This window comes from Moschus berezovskii, chromosome 8 (assembly GCF_049115385.1).
Source record: "Moschus berezovskii isolate FMDL1 chromosome 8, NW_MosBer_1.0, whole genome shotgun sequence".
In the NCBI taxonomy this organism is placed as follows: domain Eukaryota; kingdom Metazoa; phylum Chordata; class Mammalia; order Artiodactyla; family Moschidae; genus Moschus; species Moschus berezovskii.
The window spans coordinates 56,472,308-56,492,487 of record NC_142467.1 but is presented as its reverse complement, the minus strand read 5'-3'; the positions used below and the strand labels follow the sequence as shown (position 1 = coordinate 56,492,487).

At 39.7% G+C, this 20,180-nt stretch overlaps 1 protein-coding gene and 1 non-coding gene across 2 annotated transcripts in view; both read left to right on the top strand.

Annotated features, from left to right (window-relative positions):
* KCTD16 (potassium channel tetramerization domain containing 16) overlaps positions 1-20,180 on the top strand; it is a 314,820-nt gene that overhangs the window by 42,030 nt on the left and 252,610 nt on the right. The gene's annotated exons all lie outside the window — the stretch shown is intronic.
* Positions 12,407-12,513, top strand: LOC129559635 (U6 spliceosomal RNA). Its single transcript, XR_008686587.1, has one exon. It is a non-coding gene; the product is annotated as a U6 spliceosomal RNA (small nuclear RNA).

Sequence of the window (20,180 nt, the reverse complement as noted above, 5' to 3'; positions counted from 1 at the left end):
GAGCCACAGTTAGCTCCCAGTCTTGTTTTTGCTAACTGTATTGAGTTTCTCCATCTTTGGCTGCAAAGAATATAATCAATCTGATTTTGGTGTTGACCTTCTGGTGATGTCCATGTGTAGAGTCTTTTCTTGTGTTGTTGGAAGAGGGTGTTTGCTATGACCAGTGCGTTCTCTTGGCAGAAGTCTATTAGCCTTTGCCCTGCTTTATTCTGTACTCCAAGGCCAAATTTGCCTGTTACTCCAGGTGTTTTTTGATTTCTTTTGCATTCCAGTCCCCTATAATGAAAAGGACATTTTTGGGGGGTGTTAGTTCTAGAAGGTCTTGTAGGTCTTCATAGAACTGTTCAGCTTCTTCAGCATTACTGGTCGGGGCATACACTTGGATTACAGTTCTTAGCAGGTGTCTTGTGTAGAAAGTAATGAGTACTTAACCACAATACAATTTTATTATAATTATCATTATTATTATTGAATAAATACAAACCATAGGCAATTATATACTTCCCACATCTCAAAACATGCTTGCCAACTTCCCAACTAATGTGCCACTCTTGTCACATCTTTTTAATTCTACATGGATCTTAAATCTCACCAAACATTGTAGTAATTTTATACAGTCAATATTTATTAATAAACCAATAGTGGTAGTGGTTTAGTCGCTAAGTCATGTCGGAGTCTTTGTGAGCCCATGGACTGTAGCTAACCAGGGTCCTTTGTCTGTAGGATTCTCCAGGCAAGATCACTGGAGTGGTTAGCCATTCCGCTCTCCAAGGGTCATCCTGACCCAGGGATCAAGCCCAGGTCTCCTGAACTGCCGACAGATTCTTTACCAACTGAGCTACCAGGGAAGCCCTAATAAACCAATATTGACACATTATCATTAACTGAAGTTCATAATTTATTCAGATTCCTTTAGTTTTTACATAATGTCTTTTTTCTGTTCTAGGATTCTATCCAAGATACCATGTTACGTATAGTTTTCTTATTTCCTGAGATTCATCTTGGCTGATGTTTTTGTAATGATTAGACTGGGGTTGTGGGCTTTGGGGAGAAAAACCACAAAGGTAAAATGCTATTTTTATCATGTCATATCACAGGTTCATACTATCTCATTGACATCACTTTTACTGTTGACCTTAATCCTTTGAATTAGTGGTTGTCAAGTTTCTTTACTATAAGTTTACTCTCTTGCTTTCTCTTTTTTAATCTTTCCACACTATACTCCTTGGAGAGAAGTCCTATGCCCACTCACACTTAAGGAGTGGAATTATATTCCTCCTCAAGGGCACAATATCTACTTAAATTATTTGGAATTCTTCTGCATGGGAGCTTTGTCTCTTTTTTCCCATTTATTTCTTTATTCAGTTATTTATTTATGTTGTGGACATTTACTTTATATTTTGAGTTATAATGCAACTCTGCATTAAAACTTTATTTTGTTACTCAAGTTGTTTTGACTTTGGTCCTTTGGAACTCTTTCAGTGACTCTCATATTCCTTTGATATAAGTCTATCTTTGTCAGTATTTTGTTTTGTGGGTTTTCTTTTTTTTAGCACTTCATTATTTTTGTTACTATAAGATCCTCCAAGTTTATTTTGAATATTTCCTACCCTAGTCCTGGGATCAGCCATTTCCCTGAGGAGCCCTGGTTTCTTTTATTGAATAATGGTGTTAGAAATCAAAATCAGGTTGCTGGTGAACTCACTGCTTCTGAAGTGACATTGCTTCTAGTTTCTCTTATCTGACATAGCAAGGGCATAAATGTATGTTTACCAATCATGTAAATGTATGTGTGTATTCAGTTTCTCAATCATGTCTGATTCTTTGCGCCCCAACGGACTGTAGCCTGTCAGGCTCCTCTGTCCATGGAATTTTCCAAGCAAGAATACTGGAGTGGGTTACCATTTCCTCTTCCCGGGGATCTTCCCAATCCAGGGATGGAACACGCATTTCCTGCTTCTCCTGCATTGTGGGCAGATTCTTTACCACTGAGCCACACCAGGGAAGCCCAGCCATGTGTATATACATATCTATATCTACCTACCTACCTACCAACCTACCTATCTACCTATTATACAGATAGTACAACTCTCTGCATCTGTGTTAAGCTATATAGGAGTTCTCCCTTCCTCCCCTTGTTTTTCTGTAAACACCCCACACCCCGCAACAGGGAGAAACTTGTTCCTCCTTTTTGCTATCAATTTACCTAGTTGTTCAATTCCAATGTGCATGTATAGTAATTTCAGAGTTGGTAGCCTGTACCCTGTGGGGCACAACTTTACCAACCAGAAGACAGTGCTTATGTACAATTTCTTTTGCATTTAGTTTTATGGACTCCATATATTTCCAGCATTACTTTGGTCAGCATCTTTTCCCTGCATCCTCTTCAGTGAGATTATTTCATAAATTTTCAATATGATCAGATTGATTTGGTTCCCACCCCTCCTTTAAAGGTTTTATTTTTCACATGTTTATTCTGGATGTTTTCTTTTGACCTATGTTCTAGTTTACTAACTTGTTCTTCAACTGAATTTACTGTACTATTAAAAACCTTCATTGCGTTCTTAATTTTGATTATTATAATTTTCAATTACATGTTTTTCCATTGATTCTTTTTAATAGTTTCCAGTCCCCTATCAAAATTCATAATTATGTCTATTGATTCTTTGAACATATAGTCTGTATCTCATAACTTTATTACTTGGATCTCATGTGAGTTTATTTATATTGTCTGTTTTTTTCCTCTCGGTTTGTGATCATTTTTTCTTATTTCTTCTTCTGCCTGGTTGATGTTTTTTTTTAATTAATGAATTCCCACTTGATTTCAGTACTGTGCTGAATATTGGGGATTTCAGAGAAAATATGCATATTGATATAATCTTTGTCCCTGAGGCACTTACAACCTTGTAAGGGAGATACAAATTAATTAAAGAATCAAACCAATCAGTGTGAAGTATAACTGTGATAGATACTTTCATGGAGAGGACTATGTTTCTATAGGAATATATAATAAGAGGATAGAAGATTTGATCTCATCATAGAGGTTAGGGAAAACATCCTCAAGAAGTGACAGTTGCTATGAGACTGAAGTATAGGGGTTGGCAAGATACATGGCAGAAATAAGAGTATTTCAAGCCAAAGGACTACCATCTGCAAAAGTTCTGAGGTGATAGGGAGAATCACATGTTCAAAGTCAGAAGTCCAGATGGTCTAGATTAGAAGGCAGAGGCAAGGAGGAAGTGGACCATCATATGGGGTTGCAGTGCTTTGTGGCAATGTTGAGAATTCTGGTCTTCATGCCAAGGACAGTGAGGGGGCCATTGAAGTGTTCAGAGAAATGATGTGATGATGAGGATGCTGTGTCCCAGAGATCCAATGATGTTTGGGCAGACAGTTGGCCCTCACTGGGCTTCATATCAGCTAGTTGGGATTTCCCAGGTGGCCCTAGTGGTAAGGAACTTGCCTATTTAAATCAGGAGACATAAAAGACACAAGTTCAGTTCCTGGGTCAGAAAGATCCCCTGGAGGAAGGCATGGACACCCACTCCTGTATTCTTGCCTGGAGAATCCCATGGACAGAGGAGACTGGTGGGCTACAGTCCATGGGGTCACAAAGAGTTGGACACAACTGAAGATACTTAGCATGCACACCTCTTTATTTGGTCTTATCAAAGATTCTGACCATGCAAATCAGATTATGTTCCTCTCCTAATTAAAACTATCCAATGGCTTCTAACTGCCTTTAGACTAAAATCTAAATTGCTTTTTTTAAACAGAATCTCCACGACCTATCCTATATGTATTGCCTGACCAACCTACCTCATGATACCCTCCTCTTCACTCATTTATGTTCCTTCTGTAGGGGACTTATTTCTGTCTCTTGAATTTGCCAAAATCACTTCATTTTTGGGGACTTTCAGTTGCTATTCTCTTTTTCTGGAGTTTTCTTTCCACTTTTTCTTTTATACTAGAGACTCTGATTTTTCCAGTTGTTGACCGTGTGTTATTGCCTCAAGAAGTTCTTTTGTAATCATTATCATTTTCTTCACAATACTTCTCATCCTCTGAAAGTATTCATGTATTTATTTACACATTCACTATTGTCATCCCACCCCTACCCCACAAAGTATCTTATCTGATTAGTTTGTCACTATATTCCCAGCACCTAATACAACATCTGGCACATATTACTTACTCAAGTGAGAAGAAAAGGAGGCGACAGGGAGAAAAAACCAATTCTGTCTTTTAATCAAATAAAAAACATTTATTACATATTATCTTCACAGTGTGGCTACAGTTTTTCCCCCATTGATTAATATATATCATGTTATAGACCTTACAAATGGTAAAGTATTTCTTGTGGGTTTGTGTACTAAGAATACAAATTCAATAAGTCAGGCCATATCTATTGTACATATGAAAATAAGGCTCGTAGGGACCAGATAACTTCCTGGAGTTTACTCTGCTTTAAGTGACAGTCTGACCTGACCTTGAATCCTTGTCTCTTGACTTTGAGTCTGCTGTTCTTCCCATGCTAGTTATCTATGATACCACAGGGACTGATACTGTCACAAGAAGCAGAATATAACTGAATGGGTCAGATAAAATTAGAAGTGGTTTCAAATTTTGCTGACTTGAGTCTTTGCCCATTTTTAGAATCACACTCAGATTTATTAATATCTTCTGGCTCTGGTATGTTTAAATAACTTTCTTTAATTTACATACCTATTTCTTAGACTGACCACTGGCAGTGTAAATGAGGATACACCCAATCCCACTTAAAACCTACTCCTTTAAAAATTCTAAAGTCCCGTCTGTGGGACTTTAGAATTTCTGAGAATCCTGAATTAACAATGGGTTCCAATATGTTTACAAACTACAGTGCTTTTCACATCATTCAGAAAAAGTGAGGGGGTTGTGAACCATTTCCACCTGGGGATGTTTCTGGCACAGCCATCTTTCTACTAAACTGTATACTTCTTGGAACTAAGGTTAGATTTACATCTAGGGGACAGTTCTGGCACAGTTGTACAGAAAAGGAGTACACGGGCTTTTTCTGCAATAGTCTACTGCCACGTCAGTCTAGCCGTGGCAACAGTGAGGTGCTTCAAAGGGCAGGGAAAGTGCGCTCCTCTCAGGGTTTCTGTATCACTGAAGTCACACAATTGACATTTTGCTCTGAAATTCTCTGCCTTTCCTCCCTTCACTTTTTTACTTTGCCTCTAGTTTGCTTTTCTTACTTCATTGTACTTGGAAGTGTGTGTGTATTGGGGTGGGGTGGGGCAGAGATGCAGAATCTTGCTTTAGTTCTAAGAAGTACACGGTTTAGTAGGAAGATATAGAGGGCCTCCCATGTGGCTGGGTGGTGAAGAATCTGTCTGCCAATGCAGAAGAATCAGGAGATGTGGGTTTGATCCCTGGGTCAGGAAGACCCCCTGGAGAAGGAAATGGCAACCCGCTCCAGTATTCTTGCCTAAGAAATCTCATGGACGGAGGAGCCTGGCAGGCTACAGTCCATAGGGTCGCAAAGAGTCAGATAGAACTGAGTGACTGAGCGTGCATGCAGGAAGATATAGAACTTAGTTTTAAACAACTATACTGGAAATTAAAATTTGGGATAGATGTAGCCTAGAATGTATGGTTAAAAACTTGCTTCTTAGAGTCAGGCAGACTTGGAGTTCAGTTTGAGACTTTATCATTGGGTTGTACAAAGAGTTTGTTCAGGGTTTTCTGTAACATCTTAGGGAAAAAAAAAAAACACGTCTTGGCCAACACAATACTTATAAGTTAAGTTGTTTTAGACAAAATACATAGCCTTCCTAAGATTTGGTTTTCTCATCTGGAAAATTGGGGTAACAATAACTATATGTGTCATTTCACACAATTTCATTCATGATAAATTTATGTAAATGGACTAATACAGTTCTTGGCATGTAGTAACTGCTTGATAAATGTTAGCCTTTATCGTTATTATATATCCATATATAAATGTTAAATTGGTTTCAATTCCTTATGCTCTTAGTGCATGGCTGCATTTTGCATTAAGGAAATACCATTAGTACAGTTGGAAAAGGGAAAAGTGCAGGGTGTGTGGGGAAGTGGCCATTCTCAGTTTGGCCAGATTCTGTGATCTGTGTAGTGAAGTCTTCAAACATAAGTGATGAATCAATGAGGGTCACTTAAGGTGAAGCTTGAAGAGTTTTGAGTGACAAATCTATATTTAAATCAATGTGTATGGGTAGGTAGTGAAGGACAGCATACTGTTTAAAAGGGAGTTCTGGAGTCAGAGTACTCAGGTTCACCACCAGCTCCACTGTTCACTGCTGCATGATGTTGGGCTAATTAATATATAATTTCTATCTGCCTCAATTTCCTCATGGTTGAAAATATTACTAATATCAAAGGCTTCTTGTGAACGTGGTGAGATATTGCAAGTTCATTATTAGCTGAGAGCCTGGCAAAACACTAAATAAATGGCAGCTATTATTATTATTGTTAGTGTTATTTCAGCTGAACTGAGTAGTTGATTTGCAAGTAGCAGAAACAAAAGACAGCCCTTTAGTGTTATTTTCTAACTAAAATGGGCATGGTGATAAATTTTGAGTAAGACAGCCCTGAAAAGTGGCATATTAAACCTCTTCTCCAATCCCCAAAGTTTTGTGTTTTCTCCAATAGTTTCCTGACCATTTATGCAGTCCATTTCTATGCAGAGTAGCATGTGCGTATGCAACATATACCAACACGTCATTGGCAGCTTATAGTGTGTGAACTATCAATATAGTGTAGGTAGTAAATCTATTTCTAAAAGTCGTGTGTATATTAGCTTTTGTAAGTTGGAAATTTTAAGGAAAAAGAAGTCTTTATTCAGAAAAATGCTGTCATTAATCAATTTTTAAAATGTAAGAGACCAGTGCTCCCCCCCCACCTACTTATCAACTTCGTAAATCCAAGTATCCATGTGCGGATTTATTTGGGTGGGCAAAGGCTGCATAAATATTTTCTAGTAAATAGCATCGGAGAAGGCAATGGCAAGCCACTCCAGTACTCTTGCCTAGAAAATCCCATGGATGGAGGAGCCTGGTAGGCTGCAGTCCGTGGGGTCACTAAGGGTCAGACACGACTGAGCGACTTCACTTTCACTTTTCACTTTCCACTTTCACACATTGGAGAAGGAAATGGCAACCCACTCCAGTGTTCTTGCCTGGAGAATCCCAGGGACGGGGGAGCCTGGTGGGCTTCCGTCTATGGGGTCACACAGAGTCGGACACGACTGAAGTGACTTAGCAGCAGCAGCAGCAGCAGCAGTAAATAGCATTATGGAGAGAGCTACCAAAAGCCAAATCAGAGTTAATCTTGATTTTTTTCTTTTCTGTTTTCAGAAAATCTGCAAGTATTTCAACCCGCTATTATTAATTTTCAGTGTATCAGTTTTCCTTAGGTGTCAACACTGGACAGGTGGCCTAATGCTTTCCGTGAAAACTTAAAGTAGATGAATAATAAATAGGGATGTCACTTCCTTAGAAAAACTAAAAGAGCCAAGAGTTTTCACCTTTGATTAGTACAGGCTAGGGTGACAATTGGCACTTGCAGTCTCACAGGTGAATTTTTTTCTCAGTGGGGTTCAACCAGATCACAAAGAATCATTCTTGGATTTCAGTGTGATTATGAGGCTCATGTCAGAAACCTTAATGGAACATTTTGCTGGAAAAGACATGCAAATAAATCAGGCTACATTAGGCAAGTTTCAGGGCAAAGGCTGAGTGTCAGAGAAGTTTCATCCATCTGGAACTGTCTCTAACTCGGTGATTACAGCATGGAGATTGCAGCCTAAGGCAGGTTCTTTTTTTTCTCATCTTCTTCTATCTTGTTTTTCTCCTCCCCCTTGCTCTTCCTCTTTTCCATCCTCACTAGGAGTTGATATCTCTACTATCAGGAACTCATTTGGTCAATGACCATAGGGAACTCAGTAGGTAATTTCTATGACCTGTTGTTTATTTTTTAAAGTAATTAATTTATTTTTTATTGGAGGCAAATTATTTTACAATATTATATTGGTTGGTTTTGCCATACATTGACATGAATTTGCCCCGGGTTTACATAAGTTCCCCCTCCTGAACCCCCCTCCCACCTCCCTCCTCCCTTTATCCTCTCTCTGGGTCATCCCCGCATGCCAGCCCCGAGCATCCTATAACATGCATCAACCCTGAACTAGTGATTCGTTTCACATATGACAACATACGTGTTTCAATGCCATTCTCCCAAATCATCCCACCCTCACCCTCTCCCACAGAGTCCCAAAGACTGTTCTATACATCTGTGTCTCTTTTGCTGTCTCGTATACAGGGTTATCATTTGCATCTTTCTAAATTCCATATATATGCATTAGTATACTGTATTGGTGTTTTTCTTTCTGGCTTACTTCCCTCTGTATAATAGGCTCCAGTTTCATCCACCTCATTAGAACTGATTCAAATGTATTCTTTTTAATGGCTGAATAATACTCCATTGTGTATATGTACCAAAGCTTTCTTATCCATTCGTCTTCAGATGGACATCTAGGTTGCTTCCATGTCCTGGCTATTATAAACAGTGCTGCGATGAACATTGGAGTACATGTGTCTCTTTCAATTCTGGTTTCCTCGGTGTGTATGCCCAGGAGTGCGATTGTGGGATCATATGACAGTTCTATTTCCAGTTTTTTGAGGAATCTCCACACTGTTCTCCATAGTGGTTGTACTAGTTTGCATTCCCACCAACAGTGTAAGAGGGTTCCTTTCTCTCCACATCCTCTCCAGCATTTATTGCATGTGGACTTTTGGATAGCAGCCATTCTGACTGGTGTGAAATGGTATCTCATTGTGGTTTTGATTTGCATTTCTCTGATTATGAAGGATGTTGAGCATTTTTTCATGTGTTTGTTAGCCATGTTTATGTCTTCTTTGGAGAAATGTCTGTTTAGTTCTTTGGCCCATTTTTTGATTGGGTCATTTATTTTTCTGGAATTGAGCTGCAGGAGCTGCTTGTATATTTTGGAGATTAATCCTTTATCAGTTGCTTCATTTGCTATTATTTTCTCCCATTCTGAAGGCTGTCTTTTCACCTTGCTTATAGTTTCCTTTGCTGTGCAGAAGCTTTTGATTTTAATTAGGTCCCATTTGTTTATTTTTGCTTTTATTTCCAATATTCTGGGAGGTGGGTCATGGAGGATCCTGCTGTGATTTATGTCGGAGAATGTTTTGCCTACGTTCTCCTCTAGGAGTTTTATAGTTTCTGGTCTTACATTTAGCTCTTTAATCCATTTTGAGTTTATTTTGGTGTATGGTGTTAGGAAGTGTTCTACTTTCATTCTTTTACAAGTGGCTGACCAGTTTTCCCAGCACCACTTGTTAAAGAGACTGTCTTTTCTCCATTTTATATTCTTGCCTCCTTTGTCAAAGATAAGGTGTCCATAGGTGCGTGGGTTTATCTCTGGGCTTTCTATTTTGTTCCATTGATCTATATTTCTGTCTTTATGCCAGTACCATACTGTCTTGATGACTGTGGCTTTGTAGTAGAGCCTGAAGTCCGGCAGGTTAATTCCCCCAGTTCCATTTTTCTTCCTCAAGATTGCTTTGGCTATTCGAGGTTTTTTGTATTTCCATACAAATAAAGCCAGGTATGTCCAGAGCTATATCTAAGTCTCTTAATAGAGTAGAATTAATAGTGTAATTCAGATGTATCCATTTGGGAAGGGATCCCAGTTTCATCCAGGATATTGTATGCTTGAAGATTCATGGTTATCTTGCTGTGTCTCACACCAAACCCCCTTTCACTGTCATCTTTGTCCCCAAGCCAGCATGTTTTCTTCTCCTACCTCGCCACTTACAATTATTACATATTGACATACTATGTGATTATATATTACAGAAATATATCCTATATATCACTTCTCTTCTAGTTATGGAATATTGGAAGCTGGGTATCAGTAAACGTTTTTTATTATGATAATCCTCAAATAGCTGTAAAAATAGCAAGAGTAGTGTAACGCACCCATTTCAGGGACTGGGATACTTCATGTGTTCGTGTGTCCTCATGAGCACCAGAATTGTGACTGGCATAGAGCACGTACTTTATACAAGTTTCCTCATCAAGGTGATTGCATATTCATCAAATTTATTTCATTTTTAAAAAATAGGGAAGAACTTTGTATAATTTCAGTACTTGGAACCCTTTTTGAGGTGTTCAAAAATGAACTTCTTGCCTCCATGTGGCTATAGAAAATAATAGAATCTTTGTTTTTTTAATAAAAGGATCATGTGGTCATTTTTTTGTAGTTTTCTCAAGACATTATAGTTGATTGGAGAGAAACTTATAACAGGCTTTCTCCTACTAAAAAAGTGTCCCTTATTACAAGTTGAGATTGTGGCTCTTTGAAGGTACTTCAGTTCAGTTCAGTCACTCAATCGTGTCTGACTCTTTGCGACCCCATGAATCACAGCACACTAGGCCTCCCTGTCCATTACCAACTCCTGGAGTTCACTCAAACCCACCTCTATCGAGTCGGTGATGCCATCCAGCCATCTCATCCTCTGTCGTCCCATTTTCCTCCTGTCCCCAATCCCTCCCAGCATCAAAGTCTTTTACAGTTAGTCAACTCTTCACATGAGGTGGCCAAAGTATTGGAGCTTCAGCTTTAGCATCAGTCCTTCCAATGAACACCCAGGACTGATCTCCTTTAGAATGGACTGGTTGGATCTTCTTGCGGTCCAAGGGACTCTCAAGAGTCTTCTCCAACACCACAGTTCAAAAGAATCAATTCTTCGGCGATCAGCTTTCTTCACTGTTGTCAGGAAGCAACAGTTAGAACTGGACATGGAACAACAGACTGGTTCCAAATAGGAAAAGAAGTACGTCAAGGTTGTATATTGTCACCCTGCTTATTTAACTTATATGCAGAGTACATCATGAGGAACGCTGGGCTGGAAGAAGCACAAGCTGGAATCAAGATTGCTGGGAGAAATATCAATAACCTCAGATATGCAGATGATACCACTCTTATGGGAGAAACTGAAGAGGAACTCAAAAGCCTCTTGATAAAAGTGAAAGAGGAGAGTGAAAAGGTTGGCTTGAAGCTCAACATTCAGAAAACTAAGATCATGGCATCTGGTCCCATCACTTCATGGGAAATAGATGGGGAAACAGTGGAAACAGTGTTAGACTTTATTTTTTTGGGCTCCAAAATCACTGTGGATGCTGACTGCAGCCATGAAATTAAAAGACACTTACTCCTTGGAAGGAAAGTTAAGACCAACCTAGATAGCATATTAAAAAGAAGAGACATTACTTTGCCAACACAGGTCTGTCTAGTCAACACTATGGTTTTTCCAGTAGTCATGTATGGATGTGAGAGTTGGACTGTGAAGAAAGATGATCACCAAAGAATTGATGCTTTTGAACTGCGGTGTTGGAGAAGACTCTTGAGAGTCTCTTGGACTGCAAGGAAATCCAACCAGTCCATCCTAAAGGAGATCAGTCCTGAGTGTTCATTGGAAGGACTGATGCTGAAGCTGGAATTCCAATGCTTTGGCCACCTCATGCAAAGAGTTGACTCATTGAAAAAGACCCTGATGCTGGGAGGGATTGGGGACCAGAGGAGAAGGGGACGACAGAGAATGAGATGGCTGAATGGCATCACCGACTCGATGGACATGAGTTTGGTAAACTCCGGGTGTTGGTGATGGACTGGGAGACCTGGCGTGCTGCGATTCATGGGGTCACAAAGAGTTGCACACGACTGAGCGACTGAGCTGAACTGAGCTGAATCTTGAGAGATTAAATGTTTCTAAAAGAGAAGAAAATATATGTCTACTGATACAAAATTAAATGCAAATGGAATCTGGAAGCATGTTTTATACTTAGACCTTTAAAAATAGTTGTTTCATATAAAAGTCTTGGTTTTTCTTTATCAGGGATTTAAAAAAGGATTGTTGTCAGATACGGTTTTAGTAAATCACCATTGATCCCACCTGGGACTTTGAAAGAAGGTGGCAGTTGATTGTGGGTAGTTGTCTCTAGGGTAACAACCTGTTGTCTATTGATCTGTGCATCTAAGGCCTGGGTAGGTCTCTGGACAATACTAATCTGGTTGTCAAATTCACATGCTAGCACTCACTACATTATCTGGAAAGGGCTTTCCTTAAGATAAAGTGGGCAACCCAGCCAGAACTCCTTCCTTTTTGAATGTGTGGCCTCTTGCTCCAACTAATTTCTGAGGTTGAAGGAAGAAACCAGATCACCTTTGACTCTGAAAAAAATGTAGTTCCTGGCGCTCAGAATGAGTTCTAGAAGCACTTCATCTTGCTTCAGACAATCGAGGGACATATAAAATTATCAACATTTAGCAAAGAGGACAGCCTCAATCAATTAAATGCTCTCTTCGGCAACACATACACTAAAACTTGAATTATATAGAGAAGGTTAGCATGGCCACCACACAAGGATGACTTGCAAATTTGTGAAGTGTTCCATATTTTGGGGGCTTCCCTGGTGGCTTACATGGTAAAAATTCTGTCTGCAATATAGGAGACCCAGATTTGATCCCTAGGTTGGGAAGACCCCTTGGAGAAGGGAATGGTTACCCACCACAGTATTCTTGCCTGGAGAATTTCATGGACAGAGAAGCCTAGCAGTCTACAGTCTATGGATCACAGAGTCAGATACAACTGAGGACTAACTCTTTCACTTTTCAAATCAATCATAGAATTTTGAGCGAATAAAAACCTTGGAGAATGTCTGACTCTTACAAATGATAAAGTGGAGATTTGGAGAAATTAAGTGGTTTAACTGAAGTCATACAGATAATTACTGGCAGAGTATATTTCTAGAAGTAGGTTCCTGGCTCATTTATAGTCACCCAGGGAGATAATTAATACTGTATATGCCAAGCCTGTACTTCTTCCATCTTTTGCTTCCACAAATTGTACTGGGATGCTTTCAAACCTCCACTGGATAAAATGAGATTATGTTGCTATTGTCTGGGCTTGAATCCAGGCATATTGGATCTAGATGCCCCCTTTCTCAAACTGTGTTCTTCATTGACCAAGAATTACCTGTGAGGACAGGTACAGCATCATATGAACAGAAGAAAAAAGTGCAGTGGTGATACTTTGAAAGGATACAAACATCATAAATTCCATTCTCTTCCTAGTATTTGGAATTGAAAGACAAAGAAAGTCTTTGATTACTCTAAGTGCTGTAGTCTTCATTAAAACAGTTGACTTCTATGGACCTCTTTTATCTCATTAAAAAAGTGATCAGGGGGATTGCAAAGTATTGTGCTAAGAGACAGATTGTCAGATTATCTGTTGGAGGTAAATCTCTCTGGGGTTCTGCAAACAGAATCATCTATAAGTTAGTTTTTAGGAACAGAATATAAATTTACATCCATATGTTCATTATTACCTGTGTTGCATTAGGAAGGACAGTATCAGGGAAGACAAGCAACTGTGATCTCCAAAAAGTCCCTATGGGACCTTTTATTAGTGATAACTCTGTCTACCTGACTTCCCCTGGGGATAGACGAAAAGGAACATCTTCTTAGCAACACCTCAAAAGCAACAAGAACTCCTAAGAGGTTTAGTGATCAAACTGGGAAGTTTTTGGTCTAAAGGAAAATCATAGTTTACTAGAATTTTAGGACTTTAATACTACTGCCTGTGAAGAATATGAGCTATCAATGGGATTATATATATGAGGTGAAACAGAAGCTCAGGTAGTAAGTATGATCAACATCGTCAATATAGAACTTGCTGCTGCTGCTGCTGCTGCTGCTAAGTCACTTCAGTCGTGACCGACTCTGTGTGACCCCATAGATGGAAGTCCACCAGGCTTCCCCATCCCTGGGATTCTCCAGGCAAGAACACTGGAGTGGGTTGCCATTTCTTTCTCCAATGTGTGAAAGTGAAAAGTGAAAGTGAAGTCGCTCAGTCGTGTCTGACCCTTAGCGACCCCACGGACTGCAGCCTACCAGGCTCCTCCATCCATGGGACTTTCCAGGCAATAGTACTGGAGTGGCTTGCCATTGCCTTCTCCGATATAGAACTTGAGAAAGTGTTTATTTATAACTTAAAATCTCTAAGCTGTTAACAATCTTTCTGAGTGGGGAGTGGTGAAAGATCAGAATATACAAGGTGAATACTGTGGCAAAAATTTTGCCTTTCTTAAGCAATATGTGCATCATGCGAAATGCTGGGCTTGATGAAGCACAAGCTGGAATCAAGATTGCCAGGAGAAATATCAATAACCTCAGAGATGCAGGTGACACCACCCTTTTGGCAGAATGTGAAGAGGAGCTAAAAAGCCTCTTGATGAAAGTGAAAGAGGAGAGTGAAAAAGGTGCCTTAAAACTCAACATTCAGTAAACTAAGATCATGGCATCCAGTCCCATCACTTCATGGCAAATAGATAGGGAAACAATGGAAACAGTGAGACTTTATTTTCTTGGGCTCCAAAATCACTGCAGATGGTGACTGCAGTCATGAAATTAAAAGATGCTTTCTCCTTGGAAGAAGCAAGCAATATGTAGATCATAATCACTAAGATTTCTTTTTATATTATTTCATTCTAGTTTACATTTCAGGTATATATATATCTGCATCCCTCCCAAATATTTTTTAGAGGGCAGAGGTGCCTGCATTACTTACCCCAACGTCCCCCAAAGCATGATATTGAAATACTGAAATCAAGGAATTGTTTTTATTCTCAAACACACCTGCCACCACCACCACAGTAGAGTAAGCCTCGATTTCAGATAATTGTAGGTGAAAGTTTTTATAAATATTCATGAATAATAAAACTAATCATTTTTTATCTGCAAGGTAGGACCAATTCAACTGAAGGCTCCCATGGTTAGTGAATCACTAAGACAAACTATTTGTTTCAAGTTTGCAAATCCTAAAATTGTTTCAAGCAACCGTTTCCCTTTTATTCATCTCTAGGAGTAATTAATCGGAGAAGGCAAAGGCAAGCCACTCCACTACTCTTGCCTAGAAAATCCCATGGATGGAGAAGCCTGGTAGGCTGCAGTCCGTGGGGTCGCTAAGGGTCAGACACAACTGAGCGACTTCACTTTCACTTTTCACTTTCACACATTGGAGAAAGAAATGGCAACCCACTCCAATGTTCTTGCCTGGAGAATCCCAGGGACGGGGGAGCCTGGTGGGCTTCCGTCTATGGGGTCACACAGAGTCGGACACGACTGAAGTGACTTAGCAGCAGCAGCAGCAGCAGGAGTAATTAATAGAAGTTTAGGCATAGCTTCTTGTTAGATTCTTGAAGGTCAGATTATCACGGTGTGGTATTTGAGACCACCAGCTTCACCTAGGATACCCCAACATTGTGTTATCAGCCCCCAAAAGCTGGAAGACCTAGGTTGCTAGGAGCTATTTAGATAATCTGTAACCACATTTTCCCTTGGACTCTGTGTACATCTCTCTTAATTTATTGAGCTATACTCCAGTATTTCAGTTTCACCAAAATTTGTGCTATTTGAGACTATTTTTTTTTATGTTTCAAACATAACATATTTGCTGTGTGTCAGAAGACTCAATCTTATTTCCTAGAAATAATATGTTAAATCAAGACACAGTGGCCAATGACACGGGAAGAACATCTGTATGAATACAGTGTTCTAAGTACCCTGGACCTTTATAAAGTACCTACATACTGTAGTTCTTGCCCTCAAAAAAACTTATAAATGAGTCGATAGGTGTTGTCATGATTTGATCATAGGTATTTATCGTGTTATTCAAGTGTTTGATGTATTTTTTAAATGACTAACTTGAATAACATGATAAATACCTATGATCAAACCATGACATTTAAATGTACCCTAAAAGTACATTTTAGGGCAGAAAGTGAAGAAGAATTAAAGAGCCTCTTGATGAAAGTGAAAGATGAGAGTGAAAAAGTTGACTTAAAGCTCAATATTCAGATAACTAAGATCATGGCATCCAGGCCCATCACTTCATGGGAAATAGATGGGAAAACTGGAAACAGTGGCAGACTTTATTTTTTGGGGGGCCTAAAGTCACTGTAGATGGTGATTGCAGCCATGAAATTAAAAGACGCTTACTCCTTGGAAGGAAAGTTATGACCAACCTAGACAGCATATTAAAAAGCAGAGACATTACTTTGCCAACCAAGGTCCATCTAGTCAAAGCTGTGGTTTTTCAGTTCATTTCAGTTCAGTTGCTCAGTCATGTCGGACTCTTTGCGACCCCATGAATCACAGCACGCTAGGCCTCCCTGTCCATCACCAACTCCCGGAGTTCACTCAAACTCATGTCCATCGAGTCGGTGATGTCATCCAGCCATCTCATTCTCTGTTGTCCCCTTCTCCTCCTGTCCCCAATCCCTCCCAGCATCAGAGTCTTTTCCAGTGAGTCAACTCTTCGCGGGAGGTGGCCAAAGTATTGGAGTTTCAGCTTTAGCATCAGTCTTTCCAATGAACACCCAGGACTGATCTCCTTTAGAATGGACTGGTTGGATCTTCTTGAAGTCCAAGGGACTCTCAAGAGTCTTCTCCAATACCACAGTTCAAAAGCATCAATTCTTCGGCGATCAGCTTTCTTCACAGTCCAACTCTCACATCCATACATGACCACTGGAAAAACCATAGCCTTGACTAGATGGACCTTTGTTGGCAAAGTAATGTCTCTGCTTTTTAATATGCTGTCTAGGTTGGTCATAACTTTCCTTCCAAGGAGTAAGCGTCTTTTAATTTCATGGCTGCAATCAGCATCCGCAGTGATTTTGGATGATTTTTAGTAGTGAATTTTTAGTAATGAATGGTTTTTAGTAGTCATGTATGGGTGTGAAAGATGGACCATTAAGAAACTAAGCACTGAAGAATTGATGCTTTTGAACTACAGTGTTGGAGAAGACTCTTGAGAGTCCCTTGGGCTGCAAAGAGATCCAACCAATCCGTCCTAAAGGAAATCAGTCCTGAATATTCATTGGAAGGACTGATGTTGAAGCTGAAACTCCAATACTTTGACCACCTGATGGGAGGAGCTGACTCATTGGAAAAGACCCTGATTCTGGGAAAGATTGAAGGCGGGAGGAGAAGAGGACGACAGAGGATGAGATGGCTGGATGGCATCACTGACTCAATGGACATGGGTTTGAGTAAACTCTGGGAGTTGGTGATGGACAGGGAGGCCTGGCGTGCTGCAGTCCATGGGGTAGCAGAGTTGGACATGACTGAGCGACTGAACTGAACTGAAAAGCACATTTGTGAACAGAGGCTAACAGCCCTTGTGTTCAAAAACCTTTATTTCAGCTGGGAGCTTACAGTATCTAGTGTGTTTAAAAGTATAACCAATGTATGCTGTGATTGAAATATTAGATAACACAAGAGATAATGCATGATTGTATACAGTTGCCATAAAATTAAAATAGATCTTAAGTGCATTTGCACAAGTTCATAGGGGAAAGAAATCACAATTATTAAAAGTCCTTGTGTCCTTCAGTCACTGACATATACTTTTCTCTTGGCTGTGTCATGCTGCATGCAGGATCTTAGTTTGCCACCTGGGCATGGAACCCATGACCCTGAAGTTGAAACATGGACTATTATCCACTGTACTGTCAGGGAAGTCTCCTGACACAATTCAGTCCCCTTTAATTCAAAGTGAGGGAAATAAAGAAACTACTCTTGTTTATTGGATATTTACTATTTTCCAACTTTCTACTACTATACTTTTTTACATTTGGTCTCATTTCCTCTGTACAACTCTATGAATTCAATGCTATATTACCCATTTTAGAGATGAAGGAGTAGAAGCAAGATTAGTCACTTACCTACAGAGAGAGATGACTCTAAGTAAGCAGGGAAGCTGGACTCAAATCCAAGGCTATTTCAAAGTTTCACTCTTTACTACCCCACACTTCTAACTGAAGACTTTTGGTGAGCTCTAGCGGGTTCTATGTATATCCTTTTGAGAATAGTCAATGGGTTAGCCGGTTAGACATGAACATAGATGCTGCCTGATCAATCTCAAATTGAGATGATCTTCTAAACAAATGGTATGCCATTTCCTTTCTTATAGTCACTGCAGGATTTTGATCCTGTTTTTAAGTGTAGGGGATTCTGAGACAATTTAAAGAACCAAGAAAGTTGGTTGGAGGTGAAAATTCACAGTTGGAAGCCTTTACAGTTGGAGGCAAAAATTCACCCATTTGCAGGCTGCTCTATATACCCCAAACCTGGCTGTTGGCATTGTGCTCAGTTAAGTGGCTGAAAAATGGGTGTTTTAATGTCTTTGAATTCATCCTTTAAAGACTGCCTTCCTTTACAGAGAGAGAAAATATGTTTTCTTAGCATGTATGTTATAACATGCTTTGTACTCAGTGACTGCTCTTTGATGTTGTCTGAGTAGATGATGGTGATGACACCTGAGTTCCTTTCTTTCAGGTCAAGATGATCAGGCTCTTTGCCAACCAAACAGGACAAATAGGCGTCCTACCCAAAGCTAGAGAAAAACCTGCAGTCATTACTTATTTTGAAATAACATTCGCTCATACTATCTTACTCTTTGGGCTTTCCTGGTGGTTCAGTGGTAAAGAATCTGCCTGTCAATGCAGAAGACATACATTTGATCCCTGGCTCAGGAAATTCCCCTGGAGAAGGAAATGACAACCCACTCCAGTATTCTTGCCTAGGATATCCCATGGACAGAGAAACCTGGCGGGCTACAGTCCATGGGGTCACAAAGAGTCAGACATGACTGAGCAACTTATTGTTTGTTTAGGATGCCTTGATCACAGGAATTTAGTGGTTCAACCATTTTCTGTCATGTCAACATGTTCTGTACTGTCTTGTCAAGGTGATGAATCTTAAGGTGGAGCAGGAGTTTACAATTCAGTCCCTGGGGACTTTGCAATCCATCTTTCCAGTCCATATGAAGTGATTGGCATCTACTCAGATAAATAGTTCAAAGGCTAAGTGAACTTTGGTACACAAGGGGAAATATGAGCATCCAGTGGCCAGGGAGTAGATTTGGCTCCATTCCATATATATATAGTTCATGTTTCAGGAGATAAGAAATCCTGACTGCTGAGGTTGGATGGGGGCAACCCCGAATGCTCAATGTACAGTATTCACACAACTGGAATCATAGATATGGTCCAGGATGCACCAGTGATCAGCTGGAGTGTGCTCTTGGATAGCATGCAGGGTTTGACCTGGAATAATCTCATCTGTGCATTGCCTCTGAGCATTTAGAAACTAAGTTTAAAAAAAATCTCAGAGATATGACGTATAGAGAAGGAACACCATTATCTGTAGCCTTATGAGGGAACAGTTTCCCCAGGACAAGTGCCTGGCTCCATTAAAAGGGGCAAGGAACTCAGTCCTCTTCCAGGGAGGGCAAGGTATAGAAGGCAGATAAGCCCTCCCTATTCCTGAGAGCAAGTAATACAATTGCTTATTGCCCACCTCCCACCCAAAGAAAACAAAACTGTGAGATCAAGAAAAATGTAAGAAAGCTATATACTTACATGGGCACAACACAAGTATATATTTGGTGTGGCATGTTGAAAAAGTGGTTGCCTTTTTTTTTTAAGGCTTAGCTTTTTCCTTGACAGTTTCACAATTAAAGCCTTATCTTTGAGTCTGTATTTACCTTGCTGAAAGAGATCATTATCCTCAGAAAATGTTCTATCCTATTGGTATTATTTCTTAAGTAACTATTAATACCATTTTTATGAACGGATATAATTAACTCAGAGACTGACAACTTTCTTTGAAATTCTCTTTTCTATTTCCCAAGCATACTCTCATCTCTGACTGTACCTTGTAAACATCTGTCAGGAATTGATGAAATGACCTCATTTGGGTCCCAATCAGCTCAGCCACAAAGACTGTCACACTTAAGACCTGATATCACTGATGTAGGGTAAAAATGAACAAACTAAAGAAAGCATTGTAAGGGTAAAACCTCCCAGGCAAATCAGCCCCCACCCAAAGATTCCCTTTACACAAAGCTGGGATTTTAGGAGAGAAATGTTGAAGGAAAATAATTATTAGAATAATAACTTATATGTGTGATTAAAACATTTGATGTCTTGAAAGCAGGGGGTTTTCTCAGAAGAAGATTAACTTGAAAATGAATGTGCCAGAGGCTCCCTTTAAGTGTCCT